Consider the following 15,377-nt stretch of genomic DNA (forward strand, 5'->3'; position numbering starts at 1 on the left):
ACGAGGGCTCGGGGCTAATTCCAGTCACAGAGTGTGCAGCCCTACATTTGAATGCAAATTGATGAATCAGTTTATATTCTTTAAAACATTCTCATGTTGCTTCCAATAATCAAACTATCAGCTGCTGATAGTTTTGTGCCCCAAAACTCTTACTCGTGACTTTCACGTGTCATTCATAACAGGTGAATGGCTGACAGTTGCATCATAGGTTTGAACTTTGACCCCATAAATGCTAAATGATAATGGAGCTTCCATTATCATTTATGTTCTCCAACACCAGGGCTCCTGTAAGGAATTGTAACATGTATATAATATATGTGGCTCGTGGTTCCCTGCAGGAATTAATTATGTAACCTATTGTAGCATTCCTCAAAAGTTCACAGTGCATGAAAAACTTTATACGCATGGCCTTCACCTTTACAGGCTCATAAAATTGTAGAGTTGTGCTTCATTTTTTTTTTTTTATACAATGTGATATAGATAATTTATTAAGACCAGCATATGTTAATGACACTCTACATGAGAGAGACTTTAAAAAAAAATTGGGTTTGATGTCCACTCACAACCATGAAAAGGTCAATAATATCTTTTAATACGGCCTCTAATGATATTCATGCTCTTAGTCTCCACCTTTAAGTTGGACTCTGTGGATAACAGTGGTAATATCACGACTACTGTGCTTAAAAATTAAACTGAGGTCTTGTGCTTTCGTGAAATACGTTGTCGTATCTCAGCAAATACAGGGTATGATTTAGTGGCACGACGTCAGTCATATTTTCTGACGCTTTTATAATAAAATCTCCTTTTATTTCCCTTTAACCGGCCGATTTTTCATAGAAGCCTCTGTTTTTGTTTTTCTGTTTTTTTAAAAAAGGGGGGGGTGCACTTCTGGTGAATTTACGGTGATACAGTTTATAAAATGTAGTTAAAAAATGTATTTTGACGGTGTTATGTTGTTTTAGTCCAGATCAGGGGTGTCAAACTCAAATGACCAATGAGCATCTAGTCTGGTCAAGTGGGGGCCAGTCCAACACAATATCGCTATTAATATAATTATGATCATATTTTACAGAATTTCACAGCAAAAGTGCTCGACAATTAAAACTTGGGTAACACTTTAGATTTGGGAACACATATTCACCATTAATGAGTTGCTTATTAGCATGCAAATTAGTAACATATTGGCTCTGAATTGGTCATTATTAAGTACTTATTAATGCCTTATTCTGCATGGCCTTATTATACAACCAGTAAGCCATTAACTAAGAGTTTTCCCTCAATAACCTCAGAATTATTGCTTATTAGTAGTAAGTGAGGAAGTTGTATATGAATTACGATCTCAATATGCTTTGCTTAGTTTGGACTTTATAAGGTGGTAGTATCATCACAGAGCGTTGTATAAATGATGAAAATCTAGAGTCATAGATTAGTGAAATTTAACCATACAAAATCATTTTAACTCAACCTTTTGTTTCTGATTTGTTCTGTTGAGTGAAATTATATCACCAGAAACTTTACAATTTGACCTGTTTATGTCACACACTCCGGTGAATATGGGAGAAACATGTGGCGGTGATTGTCGATACACACACTGCACGATGAGGTCAGTGCTGCGTGTTGTCAGACTGCGGCAGCTCCTGCAGCTCCGCCTACTACTTGATTAGGCCGGTGTGACAACCCAGCAGCCTGGTAAGGTCAAGCCCTACAGAGTGTCAGAGAGGTGAAATGATGATGTATCTCTGTGATGCCTCCGTTTTTCACCTCCTGACTTTGTTGTTTTTCTCCTTTGCACGACTGTCAACTTTTTTCGCCCGTCTGCCTGGGGACGCGTCTCCCATCAGAGCTTGACAGTCCAACCATCTGTGTACGAGCACCACGTTCACCACGTCTGATTTCATGTTTTATTATTGTATGATAATGTTATTTAATATAAGTAGCTCTCTCCTCTGAATGACTGTTTAAATTCCTGCCGGAAAACAAGCTTCGCTGTCAAGTGTTTTAAGTGATTTAATTTCTCTAATGAACAAAGTGACATTCTGATTTGATGTTTAACTGTTGTATTACATTGTTAGTTAGTACATTACACACCGCTTTTGCTTTTGTTGTTGTCAATTATCCACCCTTGGTGCTACTTTTATCTACTTCTCTCATTCCTCCCATATTTATTCACTTTACCTGACAGTGGTGAGGCTGTGTGTCCTCACTGATGATTTTAATGGCTGATATAATGAAAATGTCTTTAAAAAGAAAAAAAAAACATTTGTTTCAGTGGTTGTTTTTGTCGTTTGTTAAAACAAAAAGCTTGTGCAGTCGGTCACATCTGGTGCACGCGATGAACAAAGTTTCATTGACAGACATCTGTTCAATTCTGCCAGTCGTCGAATTTTTTATGTTTTTAGACGACTTTGAGAGAATTAAGAGTACATACACACAATAAGCTCAAACAGTCACTTTATTAACTCACATACGTTGCATTATTTAATCCCAAAACCAAAGATGCTCTCTCCTCAGGACGATGTCAAGTGACTTGAAGGTGACAAAAGGCGCTGTGATGTGGTCGTCTCGCTGTGTCTCTGCTGCTGCTGCTGCTGCTGCTGAAGACATGTCTCTTGTTGTTAGCATGTCATCGTGTATTCTTCAGCTGATAACGTTGCAGACATTGTCGGAGACGCCAAGGTCACAGACGTGTCTATTCTCAGCATGATCTCAGGTATATTCTCCACTTCCATCAGCCAGGACTGCAACCAGTCATTATTTTTAATTATCGATTGACGTGTCAGTCATCATCTCCGTTAATCGATCACTTATTTGGCTCATGAAATATCAGACAATGGTGAAAGATGTTGATTATAACCTCCCCAATTGTCTTGTTTTGCCCACAAATCAAAGATATTCAGACTATCGTCGATGCAAACTCTCTCTGATTTGTCTTTTTGTAAAACCAGTGAATCGACTGTGAATCTGAACAATGAAAGCATCCGTCGATTATGGCTGCAGATCAACTCTCGTCACAGAGAGAGAGAGAGAGATGAATCTCAAATTAGTATGTGACTCAGGATGTCACAATGGGATGTTGTTCTGCCAGATTCTCATGTGTGTGTATGTGTCTCTGCGTCAGCCTCCCTGTACAAAAGTTGCGTGTGTGTCTGTGTATACACACGTGTGTACTTGTATTTGTTACCTCTTTAGGACCTTTTAGAACCTCAGCGGTTAAGATCAGGGAGAAAACTTAAATTGTGGATAGGTTAGGGTTAGTCAATAACTGCTTATGGTTAAGTTTATATATAATGCTTTTGTTTAGGTTGCCCAACTAAATGGGAATCAATGCACTGTCCTTAGAAGAATAGCAGCACCAGCCTGTGTGTGTGTGTGTGTGTGTCTGTGCTCAGGTGGCAGATACCCGAGGTAAATCATTTCAGATCCATTTATTCAGAGGCCTGTTTGCAGACAACACTTGCACAATGCTGCCAAAGAAGTGTCACAGTGTCAGCGACTTTGTTTGCAGCTCTGACCCCCCCCCCCCCCCCCCTCCCCAGCTGCCACGTGTGTGTGTGTGTTCATTTGTAAACATACACTGTATGTTCACACATACTGTAATATATGGCTTTATTCGTGTGACATAATTTCGGTGGCTCTTATTCAGAGAGTGTGAGCGAGAGAGAGAAATAACAGCAGCAGGGGAAGCTTTGCTCTCTTTTGAATTTCTCTTACTGCCGCGTTGCTTTCAATGACTCCTGCCTCAAATCAAGCTTCACTCTCAAAGTGCGAGCGTTAATTGAATTACTTTAATGAACAAAACTCAGCGCCAGAACGACGCCGTCTTTGATTCTTAAATAGCAAATTAATTTTTTTAAACGACTAAGATCAAATTAATGGTATTTTTAGTCGGAGAGCGTTGATATTTTTGTTTGGATTTGACAGCTGTCGTGTTCTGCGCTCAGACTGAGCTCGTTTGCGCGCGTCGCTCAGGCGCTGACAGTCGGTTGTGACAGTTGTAAAGTGTACTTGAAAAAGCGCGCGGCTTGGACACTCAAGGCAGCCAGACGAAAGATTTGCAGGCTGTGATGTCTGCGTGTCAAATTACTTATCTCACTAAGCATATGCCGCCACTTCAGAATCATATACTTCAAACCGGCAGCCTTCAAACGCGTCAGAACGGACCGTCTCATTCAACACATCAGTCATTTAGCCACCAGCAAAATGAGCGAGATGTCATTTGCACTCAACAAAAAAGCTTGGCGAGACATTTAAAGACGCTCTTGATGACTGTTTCAATTTGGAGAGACTGTTAATGATATCCTCTCTGCTGTGAGTTTTTTTTTTTTTATGAAGATGCAAGTGAACGAGAGGAGGGTTCTTACGTGCACTTCAGCGATGGCTTCGCCAATTATTAATTTGAATCCCGAAGACAATTAGTAAATCACCGTGGCAGCCATTATCAAGTGTTTTTTTTTTTTTTTTGCCCCGATTGCCCGGGTTTTTTGAAGAGCGAGCCAATCTTTGGGGTGACTTTATCCTGCCACCGGTGACAGAACATAGAATAATGAGCGCAATCACACGTTTTCTGTCAATAACAAAGAGCTCAAAATAAGATTGTGCAAATACTGTAATACTGACCCAGTAACAGGAAACCAAACAAGCATTTCTTTTTTTTACTTATTTGACCCCTGCTGTGCTTTTCTTTTTTTCCATATTCCTTTCTTTGAGACACACACACACACACACACACACAGACACACACATAATGATGCACGGATGCAACACACCAGACCTTGAGCTGCAAAGCAAAATATTCCACTTGGTTCGTAGTGTTTGAAATGGTTAAACTATTTCGTTGCACTAATTGGCCAGTGTCATTCCTGACGTTTGGATAAACAGAAAAAAAAGAGCAAAGGCTGAGGCAAATGGTGGCTAATTAAACTCTGTGTGTGTGTGTGTGTGTGTGTTGCAGAGACACAGAGAGTTTCCAGCTGACAAAAACTTGGAGTGACGTAACATTCAGCTTGACAAAAGCAACAACTTATCACGGCGAAGGGGAACTCAACGTAAAGAAGTAAGAAAAAAAAGAAAAACCAAAAGAAAAATCAAGTGTCTTTGAAATCCTCAACCTCTCTAATTGCTGACTGGGAGAGAAAGGAAAAACAATCATCTCCCACACTTTACTTAAAGCCAATTTTGGCAGGAGCAGCAATTTTAGGCTTGAGTAGTGTTTTAATCAGGTTAGAAGTTTCTCAGTTTCTGCATTATCCTTCTTTATTTCATCAAGATGTTCAGTAAAAAGCAGGCAAACGTGCAGATACTGTGTGTATATGTGCACTACAGTATATATACAGTCAATCTCATCTTGTGTTATTCTTCTTGACCATCACTGCTGCAAGAGATGTGACAACAAAACCAACCCAACTCATTTTAAAGATCAAATATAGTATGTAACATTTCTGAAAATATTACTTACTTGTGTAAGTTACTTGAATATAATGTATTTATCTAATCACACCATTCTTTTGGACTTATTTACTTATTAAGGCCAAAGATACTTTAGATAATTTGACTTGTTTCAAGGTATTCAAGGTATAATAGCTTGTTTTTTTAGAGGCATTTTTTTGCAATGATCTAAAAAAAAATCCATAGAAACTGTATTTATGTTTAATGTAAACAACCATTATGGTTATTCTGGTTGTCTTTTTTTTCTGTCTGTAAGTGCACAAGGGAGCCACACACAAGACAACAAATCCCATGATGCCACACTGCTTCGTGACGTCATCAAATGAGGAAATTTTTTTTGTAGTGAGAGACTGCTAGCGACAGAATTAACATACTATGCTTTTAAAGGAAAAAAGCTTAAGAAAGACCAAAGTACGAGACACAAACTTTACAATAAGCTGAAGAACGCTTGACCTCTGACCCTTAGGGGGGGACATTTGTTTTCAGATATGTAGCATGTGTGCTGGTCCACCACATCGTCCCCGGGGGGGCGATATCTTGCTCGCCACGTCGCTGCTACTCTGCCACACCGCTTCACCTCGTGTTACAGCCCCTGTCTGGCGGACACACACGTGGACACACACACACACACACACACGCACACAAACACAATCCCTCAAACCTCCCCCCGCCCCGCCCTAACCCAGCCCCCACCTCGCCTCTGTCGCATTTGACCACTTGTCAGGGGATGTTTATGGACCATTGTTTGCAGTGCTGATGATCATTGTCACTGGTTGATTCCATTACCCAAAGCCCTCTGATGGATGGGGCCTAACCTGACGTCCACTGATACCAGTGTCCTTGACCACTGGGGCAAACGCAATGAGCAGAGGGGCCAGTTGAGAGAATTGTATCTTTTATTTACCTTTTTTTTTGTTTTACCCACAGAAAAGATGCATCTCTGTCAGGTGTTGTTACAGTGGTTGATTTGCAGGTGTCAGTCAGGGCAGAGATGTGGGAGGAAATAGCTTTGGATCTAAATTCCAAACGTCGAGGTGTGTTTTTAAAGTCTTTTCTGAAATGTAAAGCACAAACAGCGTCAGGGTGCTCTTTGATGTGATGACTCTCATCCGTTTCACACAAATTACTGGTTATAGACGACGACGACGACGTTGCCTAAAATAACTGCTCTAAGACCTTTATTGTCATGGTTACTGAACAAATTATGTTTGGTAAAAAAAATCATTATCACCCTTAAAAAAGGAAAAAAACAAAACTGTGTTTGATTATTTCAGAATAGGTGGAGAAGATTTTTGCAACGACAATCACGGAGTGGATTATTTTTGTTCACGTATCAATAATAATAATAATGTCGGTGCCATGTTTTCTTTTTGCTCTTTTACAACAACTTTTACTAACACATACATTTACCACCTATAGCTATAAACCATGACAGTGGCGGCAGACCTCTCTCATCTCATCTCTTTACATCATGTTGTCTCTGCTTAGTGAAGCATTTAGGTCATATTTCTGGATTTTACTTTTGCTGTAATCTAATCCAGTTACTTTGGCCAGGATTGGAGTATCATATCCATTCATCCCGAGGAACACTACAATTCTTGATTGCTGGGAAATATCCACAAAATGGTGCGGTAACAGGTTACAAACCACATACTGTAACTGACACACAAGAGGAACCGCGCTTTGAATCCAGGTCTGTTTGCAGACAGAAGCTCTTCTGTAACCTTAACTAAAGCTGTGAGGCAAAAAAAACATACAATTAAAAGTGAAATAATGCTGTATTCAGTCCATATTTTATTGATATACACACTTACATGCAAATACGTTGGCGTCAACATTCAGTTTTAACATAATTTGCAACCTGCCAAATACATATTGTTGTTAAACAAAGAGAAATATAAAGAAACTTGATTCTATTGGTTCCACAAATCTGTACATTTCACTTCTGTCATTGTCTAGCTTTGTGTGAGTCTAGAAGGACGTGTTTACTGTTGAATTCTTACTGTACCATGAAACTTAAACGTAAACAAAGTGAGGGCGATAAAACGCAGCCCTGTTCATCAGGTTTTACGTGTTCCCACGCTGACATTAATTCATATAATGTAAGTTAAACATGGAGCCATGAACGCGACAGTGATTCGCGTCGCTCGCCTCTTAATCGCATTATCACAGTGCATTCAGAACACAAGTGACACTGAGGGGTTTCCCTGTGGTCCGGCCCCCCGCGGTGCTCAAGTGTCACAGCATCATTTGAAAACATTTCTCCACAGTCTCGCTGTGAATCTGTGAGACGTCACCCCAAACAGACGAGCTCAAGGTCAAACGATGTTTTTCCTGAATTCAGACGACTGCAGTTACTGATGTCGGAGGTTTGACCGGGGCCGGCGTGTCAGTGAGGGATCAGCCGTGTTGTTGGGGCAATGGTGGATGAAGCGAGTGTTGATTGCTAAAACATTTACCACGGGTCCAGTTATCGCCATTTGTCACCGAGCGCTGGCGTCATTGATCAGGATGACACCGCGGGCAGAATGTGCAGTTAAAGACACATGTTTCACAAGCTTCTCCCCGGCTTCTCCCCCCCCCTCCCCCCGCCCCAAAATCGTCACATAATGACTTCCCATTATTATTGTGAACAAAGACAGAGCCATTTTCCATCCCTCTGATCTCTTTTGTCAACGCATCGCCACTGGACAGATTAGGAAATAGCTTCCTGGATCAGACAAAATAAGAATCTGAGAGGGAAACAAGGCCGAGAGTCTGCTCTCTGATGTCAGTGTCGTCTGGATAGTTGAGTCAAACCATTTCCACGACGACCACGTGGACTCTTTTGTCCGTGTTCCTTTAAGACAATAAGTGTACAAGAGGAAAAAAAAAAACAACAAAAAAAATAAGGCAGGCTAACCCAAGTCTTCAATAAAACAAACATTAATGGCATTGCGGTATGCAAAGCTATGCTAATTTTATGCACGCTGTCAACCCGCATAGTGGCCGTTCTTCGCTCATTTCAAAAGATACGACTGCAATTAGACGACAGCTGATTGAAATCATTTGCGTTTTATGATTCCGTTACTTTTGAGCGCTGACAGGTCGTTGCACAATTCCCTGACAGTACGTTTCCCCCGCACGCCGAGATTAACTGCTATTATTGACCCCCGATGGAAACCGACGAGTAACACATTTCAAACAAACGGCTCACTGTGTCGGTGATTTGCATGCGGCGTGTCATTTACCATATTCCCTGATTACCTAATGATATATGCTTTAATATAACACGCACACACAGAGACTGCTTTCAAAGCAATATGGACGCCATATACCTTAGCCGTGACTTAACGTGTCGGAGACGGAGAAAAATTGAGATGATAGTTTAAGGGCTGAAGGGAAAAGAGAAGTCTTATCAGTTAAGACTTGCTTTGTATGTCGGGGTTTTTTTTTCCCCCCTTCTCTCCTTGGAAAGCAGGGGTGCAGTTGATGAATTCTTAAGCAGATCTCGCTGATAATTGTATTTCATAACTGTCATGTGGAGAGGGACTGTCCGCTGAGAAGCTATTTGTGTCACTGCATCTCTTTCCCTCTCTGTCTCGCTCTCTCTCTCTCTCTCTCTCTCTCTCTCTCTGTGTCTTTGCAGCCTCTTCAATAAAACTCAAATCACGACAGAGATTGTTAAGTCTACCCCCAAGATTATTAAATCCAAATGGAGAATTTATGGTTGACACTTCATAACAATTAATCTGAGATGCTTGATTAATAAAGTTCGCTCACCCCCTCTCTCCTCTCTTCACCCTCCCCATCACTAAAGTTGTCCTGTTTGAGTGGGATGGAGGAGGAGGAGGAGGGGGGGGGAGCAGACATACGGGTGGCAGGATGGTTGTCAGGGACGACATGAGTGTCATTCTTTTTGATTAATGGAGCATTGTGACCCCGCCCCTAACCCTCCCTCTTTCCCAGCATGCCCACTCTCACCTCTAGAAATCCCCCCCCACCACCACCACCATCACCACCACCACCACCAACCCCCGATAACAGGTAAAAATAGATGTGGGCCAACTTAGGTTTCTCTATTTGGATTCATGCTCAACGTGATCTGATGGGGGGGGAAAGATGGTGAAGTAAGGAGGGATGGACAAAAACAGCAGGTTAAATTAAAACTCAGGAATTGGTTAAATAAATGAAAAACACATGCAAGGGAAGATGAAGATAGGAACGATAAAGAGGACGTGACAAGGAACAGGAAGGAGAGGGAAAAACGAGGAGACAGATTTTTGGAGAATGTCGCCTACCTAACCTTGTCACCATGTTAAGTCAGCTGTGATTAATTAGTTGAGTGAGACTGAGCAATTAGGTCAGGAGTTTGGGTGTCCATGCGTATGAATATGTGTATGCTCACATTTCTTTTTTTTTTTTTATCTTTTCATTCACTAACATTCACACATTTAGTTTTTTCCAGTCCCTGTTTTTCCTCCACGAGAACACGATGAGGCCGGACTAGAACACACACACACACACACACACACACGGCTCTAAATCAGTACATTCATAATTATTATAATAATACACGTTAAAACACACACATGAACACAGGTGCAATTAAAGGTACAAGTTAATACGAGCTGAGCATTTCACAAATGATAAAGGAAAAGTGGGAGTGGCCTGTTTCCCTTCACATGAATAATAATTGTTCTCACAGTGATTAGTGTTAAGGATACTTTTCTAAAGGTTGTGTAAAAAACTAAACAAAAAACAACAACTACTTAAATCGTTTAAGACTTTTGTATGCCATTTTTATTTTGTGGCGACTTCCTGCACGACTCTGTTCTGTTCTTTTGTTTTTCCAAATCCAGTTTTAACATAACACAATTTCCTGTTATTTGCGCGACATGTGAGCAAAGCTCAGACGAGGTGTCGTCGCACAAAATAGCCGGATAATTTTGAAAGAGTGTGAGGATAAGAAAACCCTTAGACAAATCCCTGAACCAGTAAAGGCTTACAAAAGATCATATTTAACAATGATGGCTATATATTTTCCTTTTTGCAATTAAAGAGTCCCTCTGTGTAATTTAATGCTTCTTTTCAAGTGTCGGGTCCCCTGAGACTTGGCCTGTAGCTATGCCATCGCTCTTGGTGATTATCATTAATGAATGTCGGCGAGGACCATCCCTCAATGTGACTAGGGAGGAAACACAAGCCCTAATTAAAGGTTCCTATTCATAAATATATGCCTCCAACTACACGGATCGACCAGCGCTGTGCACACAAGTCATTTTAATGTCAGAAAAGCACCTTTTTAAGAGCATTTTCTTCCCTTAATGTACAACACACCCGCAGCACTGACAGATTTTTGCCGCCAAAGCCCACAGCGAGGGATCTGTGCAATTTGAAATTCGCCGACTTAAATTTAGGAGTAAAGCTGAAGATTAGGATGCTCTAATTTGACACACAAGAGGAGGAAAAAAAAAATCCCTGACTTCTAACTGTGCTGTCACAGTTATGAGACATGTTTTTGCGGGTTATCCTCAATAGACTGTTGTGTTTGCAACACGGGAAGTTATTTCCAGCACGGAGATGGAGATGTTTCACAGATTATCTTACAGTACGTCACTGTGGAAGAAAATAATCTCCGTAAAAAAAACAAAAACACATTTTAATGGTTTTAATTGCTCCAAATGTGGACTGACAACAGCTGTTCTCTTGCAAACCCTACAGTGCACTGTCACGTCACGTTCCCAGACTAAACTATTACTAATTGTTGTGTGAAGAAGATAATGTTTGGGTTTTTTGTTTTTTTTTTGTTTTTTTGGGAATCCACTGGAGCTCAGGAAGTCTTGTCGGGAAACGAGCTCGGTGTTTGGCTGTTTCTCTTTCCTCCTTAATGGCTGAAAAGTGCTAATTGGAGTGCACGTGTCAGAGAAAACAAAAGGCATGGGAGGAGGAGCGGGAAGCAGCGACCAGACAGGCAGGTATTTTGAAACGTGGAATATGTCACTTTCTTTCAGCTGATTTGGTGAGGATTTTTTTTTTTTTTTTTTTTTGCAAGGCTGTTCCGGGGAAGCGGGAAATCTCTCTGTAAGCGCAGATGAGGTTTGGCCTGTTACTGTTATGTCGCTCGTGTTTTAAAGAAGTAAATACATAATAAGTGGGGGGTAGACGCACATTTTCTATTCTGCTCGACAACATTTCCGCACTTGGTGTAAACAAGCCGAAGTTGCTTCACAGCGGCGCTCCCTCATCACGGCAAATCCCACCAAGGCTCCACTCCTTTTCATACACTTCCGTCTGTCACTGCTGCACAGTATTTTCATCACAGTCTTCGTCCAAACTGACAATGTAATAATAATAATAATAATAATAATAATAATAATAAAAAAACAGAGCTCAGGTGGGGATTACAAACCTTTAATTGCACTGTCAAAACTACAGCAACGCATGGTTTTATTTAAGTCGACGTGTTAAACAAGTCGTGGAAAAGTAAATCTCTGTAAAATATCAAAACGTCTCTCTCCTGCTCTCCACACTCACACTTGGCACTTTAATTATGCAGCCTTATCTGATAGATGTGGAGATATCGCTGGTGTCAAAGTTAGAGCCTCCTCTTTATTAATTTTTTATTATATATTCTTATATTCACGCTGTCAATGAGTGTCTGGAATCTGATAGGACACATCATTGATTGAAGATTACTCAAGATTATGAGGAGAGGAATTATCATAAGCTGTGAGCCTTAACTTATTTGAATGACATTAAGGGGGAAAATATTACTCTTTATTTCAGGAGTCGGCTGCTGTGGCAGATCTTTATACAAATATTCAGAATTTTTTTTTTCCGAGACGCCAAACACCACAAACTCCTGACAGTGAATTAGCGTGGTGCCAGCAGGGCCTGGATCTTTTGAAATCCGAGGGTTTATGGCTGTAGAAGAGCTTGGGTGATTAGCCACAGGCCAATAACACAACATTCATTATTTATGAATTAGAAGAGGTAGACATTAAATTCTACTTTTGGGTCGGTGAGATGTTTGTCATTATGCTGCGCGTTGCCACAGATATCGCCCTAAAACGAAACTGAAATAGAAATAAAACAGTGCAGAGGAGAGAAAAAAAAAGACTTGTGATCAAAGCAACACATGAATATGTTTAACACTGTTAGTCCCAAATTTACTGAAACACTTTGTTTACTGCTGTCAAACAATGAAATAAAATAAGATAAAATAAAAACGTGTGGTTTTAAGACACAGTTTAAGTGATGGATCCGTTTAGTGCTCATGTTGGAGGATGATGTGAGGCTGTGTAGTGATAATGATCAGGAGACAGAGACAGTGAAGGTGTTGAGGGATTGAAAAGACAGAAGGGAAGGTACAAAAAAAATGACGCGGCTGCTGCTGCTTGTTTTGAATGTTGTTTCTCTTTTCTGTCTTTTTTAAATCCACGCTGCATATTTGTTTGTGTTTCATGTTTGACTCGCAAACCTTGACTTGAAGAAACAAACTTAGTCTGAGCTGTTTATTTTAGATTTCTTTTCTTTTTTTTTTTACAAATAACGCGTGTGAGATAGTCAGAGTTTCCAGTTTACTGAAAATTGTGTTAAAATGCGCACAGCAGGCAACAAAAATATGACAAAATATATCTTAATCTGCCATGATATTTCCAATATTTTTTATTCTAATGGGAGCTGCAAATAATCATAACCCTTTTACAGTATTTACAAGTCAAAAATAGTATTATGATTAGTATTATTTGTCAGGCTGAGTGTGGGTCCCTCACCTGATGTGACAGTGAGATCCTGTAGATCTTATGGAACACTTTCTCCACACATGGCCACGTCAGACCTGGAAGAAAAGAGAGAGAGAGAGAGAAAGACAAAAGAAAGTGGAGAGTAATGTATGTAAATATACAGTACATGAGGATACAGGGAGGTCCTCGTCCTCTCTGAGGCGGCGTGTTCACGCAGACGAGAAGGAAACACGCTGACATGTCATAACGCTGTCACCGTGTCACAGTCGTGTGCAGGAGGAGAGGCGTCATGTGTACACGTCGGTGGTGGAGGTGGTGGGGGGGGGGGGGGGTGTGGGGGAACCACTGTTTGTGTGTTCGCCTTTTGTCATACATGCTCATGGGTTCAGGCAGTAGCATCGCAGGACGTGTAACTCCTGTAACAAGCGATTTGGATCACGCTGGTGTGTGTGAATGTGTGTATACGCTACGTTCACATATATATACACACACATGGACAACTGTATGTACAACTCCATCGGTGTGATGCCATGTAATCCGTCCTGTTACAATTATAGAACGGTGTATTTTATTTGTGTTTACGGCAGCAAAAGAAATCAACAAAATAATGTGTTTTTATCACATATTTAATACAGAAGTAGAGCGTGAATCCTGCTTATGTCCTCCAGACATTTCAGTCAGTGCAAAGGTGGCTGTTGCCCCTGCCTCTTGAACTCCTTGTCCCCCCCTGCTGGCCTAAGATCAGACCCTGCACGTGCTTCCTCTGTCCTCCTAAAAGCAAAGAGGAGTCTGCTCAAATCAGTCACTCAGCACCACAAATCAGTGATATAGATTAAATAGTTCATGTTGTTTTATTAAGAGTGCAGTTAAATATATAAAAGAACATATAAAAGATAAAAATATCTATAAATAATAAAAATATATTAAAGATATTTAAATGTTTTAATCCATGACCCCAAAATTAAAAAAGGTCTTGTTTTTGTTCTTCTTTATTCTGCTTTCTTTAGATTGTTATCTTTGTCCTATTTCCTCTTAAGAAATGTTGACTGCTATTAACTTATATACATATATATACATATAAATGTGTGTGTGTGTGTGTGTGTGTGTGTGTGTGTGTGTTATCTACAGATGGAACAATGTGGCCCTAAAACTGAATATGAAGTTAAATCAACAACAACAACAACAAAAAAGCAGGATATTATTTAAGTCAGCATAACATCAATAAAATATCAGTGTTAATAACATAATTCAGGACACCATGTTATATTAACAGGGACTAAAAGCAGTAATATCTGTTCATGTGTGTTATATATATATTATATATTATATATTATTATATATAACGTGCAGCTCCCTGTTCCTGTGTGCAGACTTTTGGGATGGAAACGTTAGTGACGTAATTGGGCTCCATCAATCAGCAGCCTGCTCTTGTTTGACAGACAGGGACAGACAGATGTTGGGGCGGTACTTGCTGTTTTTTTCCGCTTCTCTCCACATCATCGACCTCGTGTGTGTGTGTGTGTGTGTGTGTGTGTGTGTGTGTGTGATGTAGATCACCAGTTTGGCACCGCGCGTAAAGACGCAGGAGTCTCACATCTTTTTGTGTGTGAGTGTGTGTGTGTGTGTGTGTCTGTGGACGCACACGAACAACTGCAGCAGCAGCAGCTTTTATATGTCAAAACCACGTCTGTTAACAAAGTGACAAAGTGGAAAAATGAATTTCTTTTGCAACTCACCACATCAGATGGAGTTGGCCGATGTGACTAATCCGGTTTAGTGTAAATGATCCGCACCAAATCTCTTTGAGCCCACAGCCTGGTGAGTCCAGTGTCCGAGCGCATCCAGTGTGAACTGAGCCACTTCTCTTGCCATCCAAGTTGTGTTGTGATGATCACCACACCCTCTGTCATGAAAACACCAGCTCCTTCTGCTTCTTCTCTGCTGCAGGTGATATGATGGCGTCTCATTTCAGGTGAAATTAGCCCGCCTGTGCGCCCTTTATAAACACTTTATGCAGGATAATAGTTAGGATGGAGTGCATATGGGCTGTTAATGGAGCCTCTCGTACATTCGGAGCCCCTCCCCTTCACCACGAGCCTCAGTGGAAAGGTGTTTTCAGATCGATACGCAGCCTCCTTTGTCCCACTGAGGAGGTCACTAAAAAAAATACCCACGCAACTTTTGAGACAGGGAGCACACTCACAC

General features: G+C 40.7%; 1 long non-coding RNA gene across 1 annotated transcript; it reads right to left on the minus strand.

Moving 5' to 3' along the window:
- Positions 1-8,052: 8,052 nt before the first annotated feature.
- On the minus strand, positions 8,053-15,009 carry LOC131447370 (uncharacterized). Its single transcript, XR_009234031.1, has 3 exons — positions 14,909-15,009; positions 13,203-13,267; positions 8,053-8,284 (listed from the first exon to the last, which is right to left on the minus strand). It is a non-coding gene; the product is annotated as an uncharacterized LOC131447370 (long non-coding RNA).
- Positions 15,010-15,377: the final 368 nt, after the last annotated feature.

Source organism: Solea solea, chromosome 20 (assembly GCF_958295425.1).
Source record: "Solea solea chromosome 20, fSolSol10.1, whole genome shotgun sequence".
NCBI classification, from domain to species: Eukaryota; Metazoa; Chordata; class Actinopteri; order Pleuronectiformes; family Soleidae; genus Solea; species Solea solea.